Raw genomic sequence first — 17,600 nt, forward strand, 5'->3', positions numbered from 1 at the left:
ATGAAATCAAAACAATGGCCGCAGGGTTTTTCCCAGGTTGTCATAGGTTTGATTTGTTTTGAGAACTCCGTATGCCTTATCAGGGGCTGGAGGAATATCGCTTGTCTAATTAGATGGCAAGCGTTATGACCTAATCAGATAACACGTTCCTGTGCCGTAGTGTGGCTTAATCAGATAACAGTTTCTGCATCATGGGATGGCTGCTAGTTAACTTGTTAACCAGAACAGGGTCAGGAATAGGGGGATCGATACAGAACCTATAAGAATACATCACACCCACTCCACGCTAACTATGGCCATGTTTACGAATCTAGGCATAGTAAAACATACTGTAGAGTATCGTGTATACCTTACCACCCCAAAATACATATAATGCATTTCGAATAATGTAATATACGGAAAAAATATTCACATGTACTATATGCACTCAAGCTGTAGAATAATGCTAAAGTAATCACGCATATGTATACATTATTGCTAATTGGTATATGAGAATTTACACATGAAATGGCTCTTAATACAGAAGAAAAAGGTTCGAGACCATTTCATCACAGAATAAAAATAATTATGAACATACCAGCGGGCAGCTAATGTCTATAAAGTTTCTAAAAAATAGAAAATTCTAGTTCTCTAAGAATAGTTCTTACTTTAAGCAGAAGATAAGTGTCCCGAAAAATCGTAAAAATATTTTGGGGCTGCTGAAAAAAACGCTGTCCGTGAACTGGAGGGAAAATTGTCCATGTTATTTTGCTATTAAGTTGAAGGCCAAATTCAGGGTGTTGGGAACGCCGTGTGCTAGCTTGCTTAACCCATTCAGTGCTAATGACAAGGGTAACTCGTCATGGAGTTTCCATTGATTTCAATGGAAATTCAATGGAAGCACAGAAATGTGCTTAGCATCCAAGTGGTTAAAAGTCTCTATTTCTGCTCTGGTGAGAACATCATATCATTTACACTGTCGAAAAAGCTGTCAACAGCTTCCTGGGAGAGTTCCACTAACTCGGAAAAAGGTGTAACCATGCATTCGTGTGCATGATTGTCTCCATTGACGTTTTGATTAGTATTGCTGACAGAAGGTCGTACCTGATCGATGCTGCTTTCATCTTGAACTTCACTACCCCTAAATCGTAGTGGTGAAGTTTCCACGAATGCCGTCATCAGGATTGGCAGCCGTTGAGGGCAGCACAAAGCATGAGCCTTTATCGGACCCAACAATGTTTCTGCATCCATAGGCGCATCCGATTGTAGCGTCAGACAGGTGTCCAACACGTATTCTTCTCCGCACAGCAAGCACCTTAATACAGGTAAAACACATCGATGCCACATTGGTCGAAATGAAAGAAACCAAGTCATGTTCAGGTCTCTAAGCCGGGATAGTCCCAGGATTTTTGATATCCGGTCCCGGTATCCAATGGCTCGGATTGTTTCTTCCCTTGTCGCAGGTGTTTTGTCTGTGACACGGTTTGCCATAACGAAATATAAGGACCAAGAATAGGATTCCTGCAATTAGTCCTAAAATGAGGGGAAGTCCGCCAAAAATCGAATGGACGAAGTCTGGAAAAATACCCAGTATGGCTTTGTATGGTGTTAATGCCATTGAAAATACTGTCTTAAATACTTTTGAGACTCCACTGGTATCAGAAATATTTAAGATTTCATTCAGGATTTCTGCGAAATGTATGGGGGAATTAGTTGATAACAATGAGTGAATCTCTGCAGTCGTCCTTGCGACTAGGAGATCATACGTTTCTTTTGATGACGTGAGTCTGGTCGGCGTCTGAAGAAGCACTGTTTTCATTCTGCTTAAAGTATCTATTCGAATAGAAGTAATTTTCAAGTTAGGCCATGCCCTTGCCTCCCTGTCTGGAAAGGAGCTGGGGAACAATGAGTGTCCACAGCACATGACCTTCGCAGTCGTAGTTACGAGATAAGGAGTCCCGGGCATAAGACTACAACATCTGCGATCCACAATTAGAATGTAACTCCCGTTATAGAGTCTTTTAAGGAATGGTTCTATCTCTGTTGCAGGTGCGCCTAGCTGGTGACATGAAAGGTTATTTGAGTTCCCTTCACAGGCTCCATGCAAACTAATTCCATTACACAGAAGTGTACCGCTTAGTGACATCGCACAATTATTGCCACTGAGAAACACTTTCTGTCCTTTATTACTGACACATGCATGTGAATAGGGCAAGTTCCATGTTGTCTTAATGTACCCTTTTCCCAATTTTTCGTACATGCCAGCCTGTATATATTTTTGGCAGTATTGAAACCTGAAGGTTGATATTGGAATATTAATTATCCCATGTATTATCCATTCACTGACAGGTCGTTCTGACATTGTCACTGGTAATCTCTCGAGTTTCTCAATGCTCAGGATTGTATAATCAGCACCCTTTTGTGCCATACTGATTTGTTTATCAGTAAGGTTAAAGATATTGAATAGTGACGTTGTGTTGATTAAACGCCAAGGCACATAGCCTGAACGCAGATTTTGTAACGTCCAGCCAAGCTGTACAATAGAACGCAATTGAGACTGACCGTGTTGTAACAACAGTAAGTCTTGCGATATTATGTCGATTGCTGAAGACACAATGCTGTCCAAAGAAAAAATTCTGGAGGACAGAGTCATTAACCCATTGTCCACTACAGAAAGTGATTTTTCCAAATTAATACGGTCAATTTCCCGTATACTTTCTGCTGTCTCAATTTGAGTTACCTTCCAGGCCTCATTGTAAGCTGCATATACAGAGGCTGCTATGAAGCGTTTTTGACGCTGTTTGCGCGGTCCCATAATGAAATCACGCAAGTCAGCACCATCAGTAAGTAAAGTTAGGTGTTGCTTAATTTCTGTCAGTGTGGAAGTTTGTAGCCATTGAAGGCATAATTTGCCCACACTGTAGGTGGTTATTATCCCTGGGTGTTGTCTTTGGGAATATCTAGGGTCTGGCCTGGTCAATTTGAACCCCTGTTTTTTGTTCAGGAATCTGTCTTGACAGTTATTAGTATCTGTGGGCCAGATCAACCACTGTTTCCAATCAGGATGTGTTCTGTTTTGGTTTAATATATAGTTTACGTCTATCTCTTCATCTGTAGAGCTATTGCTGTCCATTGTTGGCTTTGGAATAGACGGTTTATTTAAGTCTTTGATTTTGGCTAAGCCAAGACAGGTGGTTTGTTGAACAGTGTCATTTAAAAATATAATTTGTTCTGGGATCATGCAGGCTCTAAACAATGATTCTATACCTTGTACTTGCCATTCTTTTGTACCCCAAACACTTTTAACTTCAACATTTTTGTCCCAATAATCGAAACCAAAAGTATTCATTTGTTCAAAAAATGAGTCTGAATATATCAATTTCGTGTTTGTTAGCATGGTCTTTGTCCCTGTCTTATTTGACAATTTGAAATAAAATGTTTCAGCATTACTTGTGTTGAACCCTGAAAAGTATGAATATTTGTCGTAAAAGGTTCTTGAGCTTCCTTTTGGAGGGGTTGCACAATGTTCCCATTGATTATAATTTAAAACATTTCTAGGTTGTGCAGATTTATGTAGAAAATGGTTACCATAGTGGTTGTAACAGTACATACTATCATAATTAGTCAAACCCTGCAAATAATCATGTTTGGTAAATTTAGCAGACATCACTAAGTCAGACATCATATTATTTATACTTTCAAAGTCCCAATCATCAGCAAATGAGCTTGTTTTTACAAAGTCACTCAACGAGATCTTAATTTGGTGTGGATATTTCAGGATCTCAACCGGACCATAAATTTCGTAGTCAGTATTGTCCCATGCTACCCCACCCGGTATAGGATTGGCTGTGAAGTTGACCGAAGAAAGTTCTCTTTTCTCGACGTGTGAAGATTTGTGTGGCTTGAGGATCAAGTTGATTTTCTGACTTGCTGTGTCCATTTTAGCATATTTTCCCTCAATGAAGCGTCCCAAAGTTAGTACCATGATGAGCCAAAGTATGAGGATAAATGCACCAAAGCCCACCCAAAATTCAATCCATTGAGAAATCAGATATGTTTCTTTCAGCTGTTTCAAAAGTTCTTTAGCTTTATCTTTAAAGGTTTTTGTTGATGGCTGTGTTTTTGATTCACTTAGGTCTTCAGAGGAATCATCGAAGTTTATGAAGTAGCCGGATGCAGTTCTGTCAATTGTTCCAATTGCTTCAGGATTACTGTTTCTTGCATATTCGTTTGTTACTTCATTGTAGGTTGGTGTGTCTCTACTAAATCTTTTTATTTGGGTTTTCAGAGGTTTAAGTTCCAATGCATTGTTGCATAGTCCTTGTTGTTCTTCTGTAGGCGTTTCGAATGTGATTAGCCTCTTAGTTTGGACCTCTGTATTGGTAGCAAATCTTGGTGTTCTACTACTTATCGGGAGTCCACTTGGCCTACTGTTTGTTATCGGCCACATGATTGTGGTTTTACCAGGTCGATGGATACAACTGGGTTCTCCTTTTTACCAGCAAGCGGCGGTAGTACAACTGATCTTGTCTTGTTGATAGACAAGACAGGAACTGCTTTTCTGTAAGAAGGCCCAAATTCCTTCTTTACCGCGATCTTTTCTCTGACTAGATCCCCGACTTTTGGAATCCAGACAGGTCTTGCTGGGACAGGTGGTGGTTCTTCAGTGGTTGTTGGCTGCTGTTTCAACTTTATGTTGCTCAGGTCTTTTCTTGTTTTGTTTAAGTCCTGCAAAATAGCCAAATGATCTTTGATATCAAAGCTTTTTTCCTTTACCACTGAAGTCTGACTGTCAAGATCTAAGACTAACATCCTAGTTCCAAACAATAATTCGTACGGACTGAATCCCCTCAGAGAATTTCTTGGCAGGTTATTTAGACTACGTTGGACACTTATTAGATGTTTGACCCACCCAGCTCCCGAACCTAATATCATTTCTGTTATAGATAGCTTTATGCCTTGGTTTTTTCTTTACACCATCCCATATCCCTCAGGAAGGAAGTGAGAAGAATCCCGCATCGCTATGCTCATTTGGCCGTGCTTCCCCACAAGCTTGAGGACTAAAGTGAAAACATTGGTCAAACGTAGCATGCTCCTAGCGTATATGCCATTTAGACTCGCAAATCTTTGTATAACAGTCCAGACGTCAGCCGAGTGCTGGGGATCTACATTATAAGTGGAAACTAGCCTGTATATGTTAATCGGACGCTTTGCTTTTTACTGCTGATCCTTTCTGGAGTGAAACGCCATGGTAGTATACCGTTTCTCTTGCCACTGCGATCTCTGTTGCAGTCCGGGCATTTTTTTACAAAAATGTGATGCTGCAGGCTCATGCCTGGCCACCAGTACACTGATTGTAGTTCTTCCAGAGAATCTTTTAGTTTGAGGTGTCTGAGACCCTCGCCCATATGTGCGTCTGCAATTAACAAAGTTCTCCTGTCCATGTTTGGAATTACTCTATCCCCCACTCCAGGGATTCGAGCAAAAGGGACGGAGTTTGCATCGATTATGTATGTATAATTGAGTGGATAGTTGATCGGTAGCGCTGAGCAGTCGCCTTTTGATGACGTTTTTACCGCCAGCACTGTTTCACCGTCAATGTATTTCATTGTACGCTTTTTTCTAGCTACGGAAGCCGATTTAGTTGCTACCGCTGTGGCTGTCTTAGCCAATGAATTCCCTGCAACGTGAACGCCATCACGCTGATGACTCAGTGAGTGTGTCACGTGAGTCTTTGGTAGTTCTTTCTGTAAAAGAACTATTTGTTCCCAAAGCAGTTTTTGCTTTATTGTTGCACCTGTGTCATCTTTGTAACCGTTTTGAATCCATTTCTGCAAATCGCTGTTATATGATTTGACGCAGTAATACGAATCGGACACTATAAGTGTCGGGAATTCGCGATCTGCATTATCTAGCGCCATTTTCAATGCTATTATTTCAGTCTGTTGTTCTGAATTGGTTTCTACTGAGTGTGTTTTTGTTAATAGAGGTCTTAGTTTATCTCCGCGCCACACTTCTTTTGTAATCTCACATGTGGGGTTGTATGCTTGTTCTCCCCAAACAGAGGGTTGAGCATGTCCGTCTGTATAGATTACACAAGCGTACTGTCGTAAGGGCAGAATGTCGATTGGCAGAGGGAATGTTCTTTCATATTCTAGATTTTTCAATTCTTTTAATTCTGGATCAAAGTAGTATTTTACTTTGTCCGTTGTAATTGAATTCACCCATTGTATCCATTCCGGATTCAATGCTGTTGTTGGTAAATTACACGGTGTTGTTAATGCCTCAAAGGCTGATTCTGCTGTTCTGACTGTGATGTGTCTACCGTCAGCTTTATCTTTTTCTCTAGCTATTGCGGTTTGAACTGCACGAACAATGTTTTCTTTAATGCTGAATTTCTTTTCAGCTTCTGTGTACAAGTGTGATTTGAATGCAATTGGTACCTTTTCTCCCTCGTTAGAGGTCAGGTATGTGAATCCGCATCTTCCTGGGATGACTCGAATCACAAGATTGCGTGTGTTATCACGTGTTTCTAATTTTGTTTTTATTAACATGTCACTTTGTAAGGATCTCAGAATTTCTGTGTGTTTTTGAGTCCAATTTGTTCTTTTAAAATCTGGTTTTATTAGATCATAAAGGGGCTTGACCCTTTCTGCGTAATTTGCAATGTATGTTCTTCCGAAATTTAGGAAGCCTAGAATTGACTGTAAGTTTTTTAGTGTTCTAGGTGCTTGGAGTACGGCACATTTCTCTAGGAAATTGTCAGCCAGGCTTTTGCCTTCACTTGATAATTCATATCCTAAGAACAGGACTGTTAGATGGGCAATTCTAGATTTTTTAAAGTTGAATTTGTAACCCTCTGCTGCGAACCCAAGTATTATGGTGTTCACTCTCTTCAAGTGAGTATCCAAGTCATCATCTGTTAGGTATATGTCATCGACATAAGATAATGCTTCGTCATCATATGTTTGTAGTAATTCTGTTACTCTCGCTGAGAATACTCCTGGGCTGTTCTTGAACCCTTGGGGTAACCGACAGAATTGTTTTTGAGCGCCATTTATTGAGAACGCAGACAAATATCTGCTCTCTGGTGCTATATTTTGACAAAAGAATCCATTAGAGATGTCTAATGTTGTTTTGTATTTTTTGCGCACTATGTTATTCATTAGCGCTGCACTATGCGAGTTTTGCACTGCAAAAGTTTTGCAACATGAGTTAAGGTGTCTGTAATCCAAAACTAGACGATATGAATTGTCTGGTTTGGAGACAGGAAACAAAGGGTTGTTCATTTGTGAGGTGCAAGTTTCAATCACCCCCTGGTATTCTAGTTGATCTAGGATTTCTTTTACCTGTTTTTTAGCTTCTTGCTTAATTGGGTACTGTCTTTGTGCAGTAGGTTGTGATTTTAACTGGATTTTGTGAGGAGAGAGTCCTCATCCCATCCTACGTGATTTTTATATAAAGCAGGAGCTTGAGCTACTGCCCACTTTCTAGCAAGTGTGTATTTTTTATGAATTGGGATATGATTTGAGAAGGCAGGCATAATTATTTCTTCGCCATGAGGGCAGTCCCTGACAAACTCTGGTGGCCAGTCTTTTTCAGCTAGAAGGATGTCATAGCCCTTGGAGAGATTATCCCAAAATAGTCCCCTTATTTTTCTAGTCTTATCCCCTTCTATACGTAAAGTTATTTCATATATTTTGTGAGGTTTGCTAACTCTGGTGTCTGCAGTTTCCACTTGAAGATATTCATTCGTGTCCACTGTCTCCAGATGATTCATAAGGACTTTGTGAGCTATGCTCACTTCTGCTGCGCTGTCTAGCATTGTCTGAGCCCATTCTCCGTTTTTCAGTTGTGTCCTCAGTATTCTCGGCATTGTTAACTACTTTAATACTGGCTACCTTCTTTTTTGGAAATTGTAATTTCTTATTTGGATGAGCAGGTTCCTTGTCTTTGGACTTGACGTGCCCTTCCCTGGGTTCCGATCGTCCTCTTCTTTCCGATTTCTGCGAGGAAGTCTGAAAAGATTGAGAGGGACGTGTATCAAAATCTTGATATCTATCCGGTTTCTTTATATTATCCCTATTTCTAAGGTTGTATTTTTTCACAGAGGGCTCACTTTGGGGAGACTTGGGTCCTTGGTCCGGAGATCTTTCTCTCCGCCGAGGAGACCTTCCTCTGGACTGGAATTTCTTTTCTTTTGGATTGGATTGTTTGTTTCCATCCCAGTTCTTCTTTTGACTGTTTAAGATTATTTTTAATAAATATTTTTTCAGGACTTTCAATCAGTTGGGGTTTTACTGGTATTCCACCTAAACTATCTCTACCTAGTTCCTCATAGGATTTTTCTATAATTCTGGCAATTTCAGCTGGTTGGTCTGCTATATCTTTTTCTTTTAACCTTTGGCGGATCGCCACGTTTGCTGCTTCTCCCTTTATATTGGCTAGTAATATAGCCGAGACCTGCTTGAAGTCTTTCAGTAATTTCATACCAAGAGTTAAAGCGGGTTCTGGACCGTATTCGTCTTGAATTTGTTTTAGCACATCTGGTATTACCGAAATGGATGGAACACCATGCGTTTTTGTGTAAATGGAAGCAAAGACTGTACCCCAAGTGTCACAGTCCTCCACGTGTGGTGCGATTCCCATTGGAAGACAGATAGTCAGAATCCTGTGTTTATCCACAGGAGTGGTGTCTGGAAACACCGCCTCTATTTGGGTGATTTTTTGTGCTAACCAGAATGGTATTTGTTCCCTTTTAGCTGGTACTTTACCTAGGCAGGACTGTATGTTCTGTGGTGTAATTTTATTTGTGTTCCCCTGATGAGGGGTCAGCTGTGGAATTTTAATTGCTGGTTGGATTGTTGAAGTCCGCATTACATATTGGACTAATTGTCTATGTACTTGTATTAATTGTTTTAGTTGTATTAGAAGATCTGCTGCAGACATTCTTTCGATGTCTGGATGTGGTGTGTATCCGGCTAGGACCGGCCACGTTGCTCCTGGTCTACCTAATGGACCGAGCCTGGTGATGTGATTGTTGTGTTTTAGGGCGCCATTAAACAAGAGCGCGTGCTCTTGAAATTTAAGTGGTACTTCCACCTCCTCAAAAGGAGTGTATTCATCAGGAGGTTCCTCTGTTTTGTAATAGTGGAAGACCTTTGTTACAGCATTTGCTGCTGGAAAGTGTATCCATGAATAGAATACCTCTGTCTGCCGATATTCGTGTGCCTCTATTACGAATATGACTGTGCCACCTCTAGGTGTCAGTCCATTTTCTATAAGTTTTAAAGTTATAGATTTCCTTTTGTTGACCGGGATGAGTATTATATCCGGGTCTGCTTCTTGCATAGTATTATCAGCTGCTACGAGTTCAGCTGCTACTCTAGCTATCTCTCTTTCTTCTTCAGTGTCTGACATTCTACTGTCAGGAAGGTTATTTTGTTTGTTTGCAGATCAGGTTTCTTATGGGAACAAAGATTAGATGCACAATATTTTGGAACAGTGTATCCTTCAACGTTGACTAAACCAAGAACCATACATAGGAGTTTCCTCCTGCGAGGTTTGGCGGATATGACCTTTCACCCACTCCAGACGTCTTTGGAGTATTATGGGAAAAAAGGGGTCTGAGTGAAAAAGCACGACTGAGTTACTCTAATGTCTTGCGTTAGTTTTATCGCCTTTCCAAACGTTTGGGCGCCATGTAGTGTAGTTCCTATTATCCCAATAGGCTCTGCGCATTGGAATAATACCTTCAATAGTATAGGCCTAGACCAGACGTTAACTAGGTCTTCTATTGTCGATATTAGACTTAAAGTTTTGGGTTTGCCAGCTAGCTCAGAGTTCACTAGAAACTTTCTCGAATAGGCAAGGAGGAGTTGAACCTCCCTGGATAGACAAGAAGGGATTTAGTTTCTGACAACCATAGAACATGACAACTTTGCTCTCCCCTAATCAAGAGTGTATCTCTAGAGTCGTGTGAAAACAAAAGACAACTTATTTTACTCAGTCAGTACGTGCATTCTTAGTCTCACCAGATTGTAGAGAAAAGGAAGAGACGGGCGTGTTCAATAAAAGATGTTATTTATTGATCAGTCTCTTTTCTCATACAAGAGAAATGGATCGATATTATCGCAATACTTATGGTTAAGTAAAGTGCATACAATAAAAGCAGAAGTATAAAATAATACTGTAAAAACATTTATATGGTTTCTAAGCCATAAGGTGGTTTAAAATGGATAAAATAGATACATACACATATACATTTGACTAATCGTACTCAACTTGTGTTTCTAACTACGCCTACCCCGGTGTACCTGACCTAAGCCTAATACGTGGGCGGGAATAGAAAGTAGCAGTTTAAGTTAAGTTTGTTTTGCCAAGTGACTGACTCAAGAATTCTCTGCAAGGGGTTATTCAGTTCTGTACCTTGAATCTAGGATGAATGAGGGATGGTATCTCTCGTCTCTGGTCTCGATATTCCAGGCTGCCTGCGAGGGCTACCCGGAAGCGCCGGAGCTGGATTTCTCGGCAGGAGAAAGCAGCGTCTCGTTCTCAGCGCATCAGGAAGGCGGGGCTGCGCCAGCGGGGTCTGCTCTGCTCTGGGCTTCGGCAAGTCTGGCTGCTCCGATCTCGTCACCACCGCGTGTGTTTGCTTAAGGCAATACCGGTAATATTTATACCTGTAAGGTGCCGAGATTGACGTAAGGATGGACATAGATACGTCAATAAGGATGTCATACGACTTGGTCGTTAGCACATTCTTTTGCTGAAGTTCTCGATGAAATCAAAACAATGGCCGCAGGGTTTTTCCCAGGTTGTCATAGGTTTGATTTGTTTTGAGAACTCCGTATGCCTTATCAGGGGCTGGAGGAATATCGCTTGTCTAATTAGATGGCAAGCGTTATGACCTAATCAGATAACACGTTCCTGTGCCGTAGTGTGGCTTAATCGGATAACGGTTTCTGCATCATGGAATGGCTGCTAGTTAACTTGTTAACCAGAACAGGGTCAGGAATAGGGGGATCGATACAGAACCTATAAGAATACATCACAAGAGGTGGCTGCCTCCAATGTAGTCAATTGTATGAGTGGCTTGACTATGTGGGCATACTGGGGAATCCATTGTCTGCAATAGGAAGTAAGGCCAATGAATGCATGTACTTCTTTCTGTGTTTTGGGTTGTGAAATGTTGGAAATCAATTTAATTTGTTCTTGTGTCAGCTGCCTACCCTCCTTGGACAGCAAGTGCCCTAAGTAAGCCACTTGCTGTTCACAGAACTGTAACTTCGAAGGGGACACCTTGTGCCCCTTGTCCGCCAGAAAATGAAGGACCGTGAGGGAAGCCTCTTCACAGTCAGTTTCTGATCTTGCTGTGATGAGAATGTCATCCACGTACTGTATTAATGCTGTGTTAGTAGGCATACTAATACTGTCAAGTTGTCTCTTTAATGCCTGACTGTAAACACTTGGGCTTTCTGTAAAGCCTTGGGGAGCTCTTGTAAATTTAAAGCTGCGTCCTTTTAAACTGAATCCAAAAAGATATTGACTGTCAGGATGTATTGGAATGCTGAAGAATGCATTCTTCAGGTCAATGACCGTGAAAAATGTTGCCTCAGAATCAATGGCAGTAAATAATGAGGAAATGTCTGGGACCACTGGGTATTGTGGGACCACACATTTGTTCAGTTCTCGAAGGTCAACTACTAGTCTGTAAACTGGGGGTGCTTGAGGGTCTGTGCGTTTAAGAACAGGGAGGACGGGGGAGTTACACACATTCGAGTCTGTCTCCACCACCACCCCCTGTTCAATGAGTTCATGAATTATTTTTAATAAGGCTGTTTCAGCCTCAGGTGGAATCCTGTACTGTTGTATTCGGGGTAGGACTACTCCTTCCTTAAGAGTGACCTCGTGTGGTGTTATATCCATGTAACCTACGTCAGTCGAACCTTGTGCCCATAGATACTGTGGGACATCCTGAAGTCTGGGATCAAAATCTCTAACCGTGAAATGCCCTTTGAAATCACGCAAAAACAGTCTTACTCCTTCTGGTGAGCAACAGATAACTGCTCCCAGTTCTTTTAGGGTCTTTATACCTAGTAAATTTTCTGGACATGTCTTAGTGAGTAGTAGGTCTGTGGTGCGTGTCAGTGGACCCACCCCTAAAGAGACTGGTTCTGATACTTTGTTGACAATTGGCTTTCCAGAAAATCCCAGGGATATATTCTGTGAGCCCGAGAGAGGTGCCCCTGGGACCTCGTCATGACTGATGGTAGTCCTGCTTGCCCCTGTGTCAATCAGAAACTTTCTATCTTGCCCCAGCAAACGAGCATGTACATAAGGACCCTCTTGGTCCCCAGGAACTGGGATAAGGGGCAAGCAATCTTCCCTCTTGAGGCTGTTTCATGAAAAAGATTGGTATTCTGGGTAGTCTGACTGCGTGTACTGATACATTTGAGGTGCAGCGGCAGCGGGCGTCTGGACCTGCGGCGGGGTGGGGACTTGTGTCTGTTGAGTGTTGTACTGTCTGGGTGTATAGGGCCGTTCCTTTGTTTTACCTGTGGCTATATTGTGCTTTAGGACGGGGCATTCCCTTACAAAGTGACCCTGTTGTTTACAATAATTGCAGGTCCCTTTAGTGGGTGCGGTACCATTCTTGTTCGTGTTTGCAGGTACTGTTTGGGCAACTAGCACCTTCATTTTTGTATCCTTCAGGCGCTTCTTTTCTTGTTCTTGCTCTTCCCTTATTCTATTTTGGTGGTATTGCAACATCTGTAACATTTGTGAGGGGCTATTTGCTTGCCAAGTGCTCTCAACCTTCAGCACTCTATTCCTAATCTGAGGAAGGGCGTTATCTACCAGTTTGGTCACAAAAAGGTGGGGATAGGCCTCACTACTGTGTTTTAAACCACTGTTGACAGCGAAGCATTTTTCCAACCTAGTGTAGTAATCGCTCATGTCTTCCTCTGGTTTCTGTTTACAGGCTGAAATTGCATCCCAGTCTTCCTTTTTAGTCGTCAATAGTCTTGGTAAAATTTGTATAAGGAGTTCGGGGAGCCCCTTAATTTTTTCACCAAGGCCATCCCCCGGGGCCCTACCTGCATCTTCAGCTTGCAACTCTGCCCACTTCAACATTTTATCTCCCACATCCCAGTCTTTCTCTTTAAGTTTCTCGTAAATGCCTGCTGGTAACAAGACCTTTAGTAACCTTAGGATATCAGGGTAAGTATAGTCTCCTATGCGGAGTATATCTTTTATTTCTCTGTGAAACCCCCCCGGGTCTTTATCATGGGAAGGTAACAACCTCTTCATTTCCAGTATTTCTAGCTTGGTGAGAGGGGTATAGACATATACCCGCTGGACAGTGCCATCTATTTTTCTTATGGGGTGGACCTCTCGCAGAGGGTACTGTCCTCTGGGGCGAGGGTCTGGTGTCATTGAGGCGGACAGGAATTGCTCATATTGGAGACGCAAGTCTAAAATGGTGTTAATCAGTTCTGGGCCCTGTTCTATCCATCAATCTAGTATTACCTTTTCCAGTATTTTATATAATTTGCCAGGGTGGTGATATTGGCTCTCATACAACATGATCAAGTGTTGGACCATATAGATGCTGGCCAGGCGTTGTTCGAGTGGTGGGAGGCTCAGGAACATCTGGGCCACTATGTCGGGATTATATACATGATGTTGGGACACCCACTGGGTGGCCGACCGAGCCAACTCCCTCTCATGTGGCGTGAGGGGTGGCTCGTCGCCCATCCAATGGTCTAGGGCTTTTTCAGTTGTTTGGAACAAATCCTCAGGAGAGATGTTTGTTTCCTTGTCAACCCTTGCTTTCTGAGGTCGATGGTGTTTGGCGCCATTACAGTGCCGTGCTATGCCCAGAAAATGTATTTTGTCTGGCGTCTCGTTATTATCCCTTTCCTCTGACACACTATCCCTGCCTTCCTTCTCGGCGTTACGTATTGCTAGTATTTTCTTTTTAATCTTATTCGTCATTGCTTCTGTCTGCGCTACCTTATCATGTTTACCGTCATTGATGCTGTCGCTCCACTCTATTAAACTAACCTCCACGTCCCCATCACCCTCATCACATTCCCTGATCAGACAGTTGATAATAAAACGGAGGATGTTGTTCTTAGCTTTTACTTTTCTATTTTCCATAGCTTGTGCTACGCATTCATGGTTCCGTCCTGTTCTGATGAACTCATACAAGGCATGTAAATGTGTATTCATATCAGGCAGTCCATCTAGCTCTGCGATGGCTTGCCTTACTCGTATTGATATGGCGCGCATTGGACCAGTAATACCTGTGGCTGTAAACCATATATACATCTAGGGAGTTCAACGTCATCCTTTATTTCCTTATCCCCCCCCCTTCCGCACCCCCGGAAACCTGTTGTTGGTCCTGGACTGGCTGGGGCGCGGCCTCTGGTGGGAGCGGGGGAAATGGTGCGTCTATGTAGGCTGGGGGTGGCTCTGCTAGGTAGGCGGAAAGGAACGCCTCTGGTGCCGTTGGTTTAATTTTAAGGGGTACATTTTGGGGAACTTCCTCTGCAATCTCCTCTGAGAGTACAGGGTAGATACCAGCAACAAGAGCATTTCTTTCCCTATCCATTTGTTCCACTCGAACCTGTTCACCCTCTTCTAGTAACTCTTTTTCTTTTGCCTGTTCTGACATTTGCCTGCTTTTCTCGGCTTTGTTAAGTTCTTTCAGGGCCCTCCTATTAGCCTCTTTGCGCCATAATTCAATGGCCTCTTTCTGCGAGGGCCTCGACTTCCTTTTGCATAGTTGTTCCTCTACTCTCATAATACATTCTGAATCCCATGTGCCGGTCGCAGGCCATCTATGCACCGTCTCTAGATCCTTTGTGTAATCTACCCAGAGGTCTAAATAGAGAATAGCGCTGATGCCATGTTTGTTATACATAAAATGGCCGGGAGTATCTCTTGGTGGGACATTAACTGCCTCTTCTAATATTCCCTTTTTAGTGCCTATTTTACGCAATTTTGAAAACAACGGCATGCTGGAACCTAACTAAAACAATTTCAAACTCAAAACATATACAACATATACTTATGTACTGGAATACAGTACAACCATACCGGTCTCGTGAAGGAGACACGTCTTTACCGTGTTCATTAAATGAACCAGTCTTTATGCGTTCTCAGTGGTACTCACCGGGAAGCAGAACTTGAAGACCTGGTCATCGGACGCTTGACGCTTGCACAGGAATGGCGGACCTCTGAAGACCTCGGACTCGGCTCTCTCACGGGTTGGGCTCTGGGTCAGGACGCTCCGCAATCTTCCTCACCGCCTCGTGTGGATGTCTGGTCGCAGTCCGCCTCCTCCGTGGGCCTGAGGGAGTTGGCGGGAAGTCCCGCTGGCGTGTACACTTGAAGTCCGTCTAGGCTGTAGAAGGGGGCAGGGGCCGGACCTACATCGCCGGCGCGTGGGGAAGGGGATGCGTCCCTGTTCGGGGCGCCAGATTATGTTGTAAATAAATTATTTACGCTATCATAATTTCTATAAATAAATAAATATCAAAAGGGTCAAGCATAAATGGGGAGCAGAGTCCGTGGTATTAGAGTCAATGGGCTTTATTGCATTAACTCGAGTTAAGGGAGAGCTCCTTTCACCAAGCAGGTTCAGGAGAGTTCTGAGCTTTATTCACAAAGTACAATATTAATACATTCTTTGCATACATAGGGAGGAGCCCTCCAAGCAGAAGGAAAGAAAAAGATATGAGCATGTAGGCGTTCACTGTAATGAGTCATAGGTGGGTGGGTGCATAGAGGGGGCAGCAAGGTCAGCTAAAACTCGCCCTGCCTGTTTGCGTAACTTTATCAGACTTCCCCATGAGGGCTGTTTCCTTTCTGTTGGCCAGGGAGGGCCCTGGGTGTCAGAGTGACTAGCATGTCTGGTCTTATCTCTAGCTCGGGGCAGCATGCAGATTGCTCTCATCTGTAGAAGTGTTGCTGCTTCATACTAGCAGTTGGTTTGGCCCTTCCTGTCCACCCCTTGTGTAACTGGCTTGGAGGTTTCCCTTGACATGGGCCCCACTTATCTCTGAGAGCCGACAGCAAAACTGGGCCTTATCTCTGCAGAGGGGCTTCTGCTCGCCTCCTGCTCGGGCCGGAATGCAACTTTATCAGGTCGACCCTTGTTTGACACTGTTAAGACACCCCGGGCTGGGCCTTTTCTCCATGACTGCTCAAAAAAATATCTAATGTGCTGCAGAGAAATGTAACGTGTGCCTTTTTCAGGGTCTGGCATGGAGGGGCCTGGTGACAGAGAAATAAGGCCTTTGAATGTGAAGTAATGCAGGGGTTTTTATTCAACATGGCAGATGGTGAGAGGGTAGCGCTTGGGGGCACAAATACATATAAATATGTAATTTTCTTCAGAGGGGCCCACTACAGGCCTCCAATGTCCCTTTCTGCCAGCGTTTTCATGGTGGGCAAACTGCCATGAACGGGCCGGCAAAAAGGAACATTGTTATACCTGACCTGACAGGCACCGCCACCATTGTAGGCATTACTGCTCCCCCAATGGACTGTTGTATTCATGGCAGTTAGTCTCTCTGACCACCCAAAAACTGTCCACCATCATATTGTGGCAGGCGGTAATGCAGTCACTGATGGCAGTGGGACAGCCACTGACGGGATGACGGTGGCAGTCCCACCGCCATCCTAATGAGGCCCTAAGTTACTATATGACTTTCATTTTTAGTGACTCTATAATGTTTAAATCTGTATCTAAGGTGGTGCCTGGACTCCTTTAAGACTGTGTAAATGGGTATACAGGTGTGCAACTGTGTTCAGAACTGTCCCTAGTAGGCCTCCAAACAAATGATATATTTCTATATCTCATTGAATGCTTAGGAAAAATTGTAAGTAAGTGTCTGGGTAAATTAGAGGTTCCATCCTTCTGCAGATAGGTATATAAGTTGCAATCTGACTTTCAGAGTGGATATAACTGGACATGGGGTCGGCAATTGCAGTTGTCACTGACTGAAATTTTAAACCATATGTGTATGTTTTACATAGATAGGTACCTGCTTATGGCCTAGCTAATGCCTACTGTAGGGCTGAGTTATATGCAAAGAAGAGGAGTTTAAAGCTTAGCAACCAGATTCTAAACTCCATTTCGCCTACTATTAAACTTCACATACTGGTTCTACAGAAGCCGCTCTGAGACATGTATGAAGCGGTGGTTCTCTATATGGGGGACTGGTTCTACAGAAGCAGCTCTGAGACATGTATGAAGCAGTGTTTCTCTCTATGGGAGACTTGTTAGTGTTAGTGTCTCAGTAGGTATCTAAAGGAGAGTTTGTATGTATTTGGGTATTTCTTTGCATATTTAAGGAAGAATGAGTCTTAATATGATGACGGTTGAACTTTCGTCTGACCGCCATCATATCAGGGAAAGGACCGCCCTACTTACTGTCGGTGGTCCCACCATAGGTATTACAATATGGCCGCCTTCAAGGCAGTCACAATGTGTATGTTTTGTATTGCGGTTGGTGCTGTGTGCTTTTGTATTGCGGTTGGTGCTGTGTGCTTTTGTATTGCTGTTGGTGCTGTGTGCTGCAGCACACGCCGCAGTGCAGAAAAATACA

Source organism: Lissotriton helveticus, chromosome 12 (assembly GCF_964261635.1).
Source record: "Lissotriton helveticus chromosome 12, aLisHel1.1, whole genome shotgun sequence".
Lineage (NCBI taxonomy): Eukaryota > Metazoa > Chordata > Amphibia > Caudata > Salamandridae > Lissotriton > Lissotriton helveticus.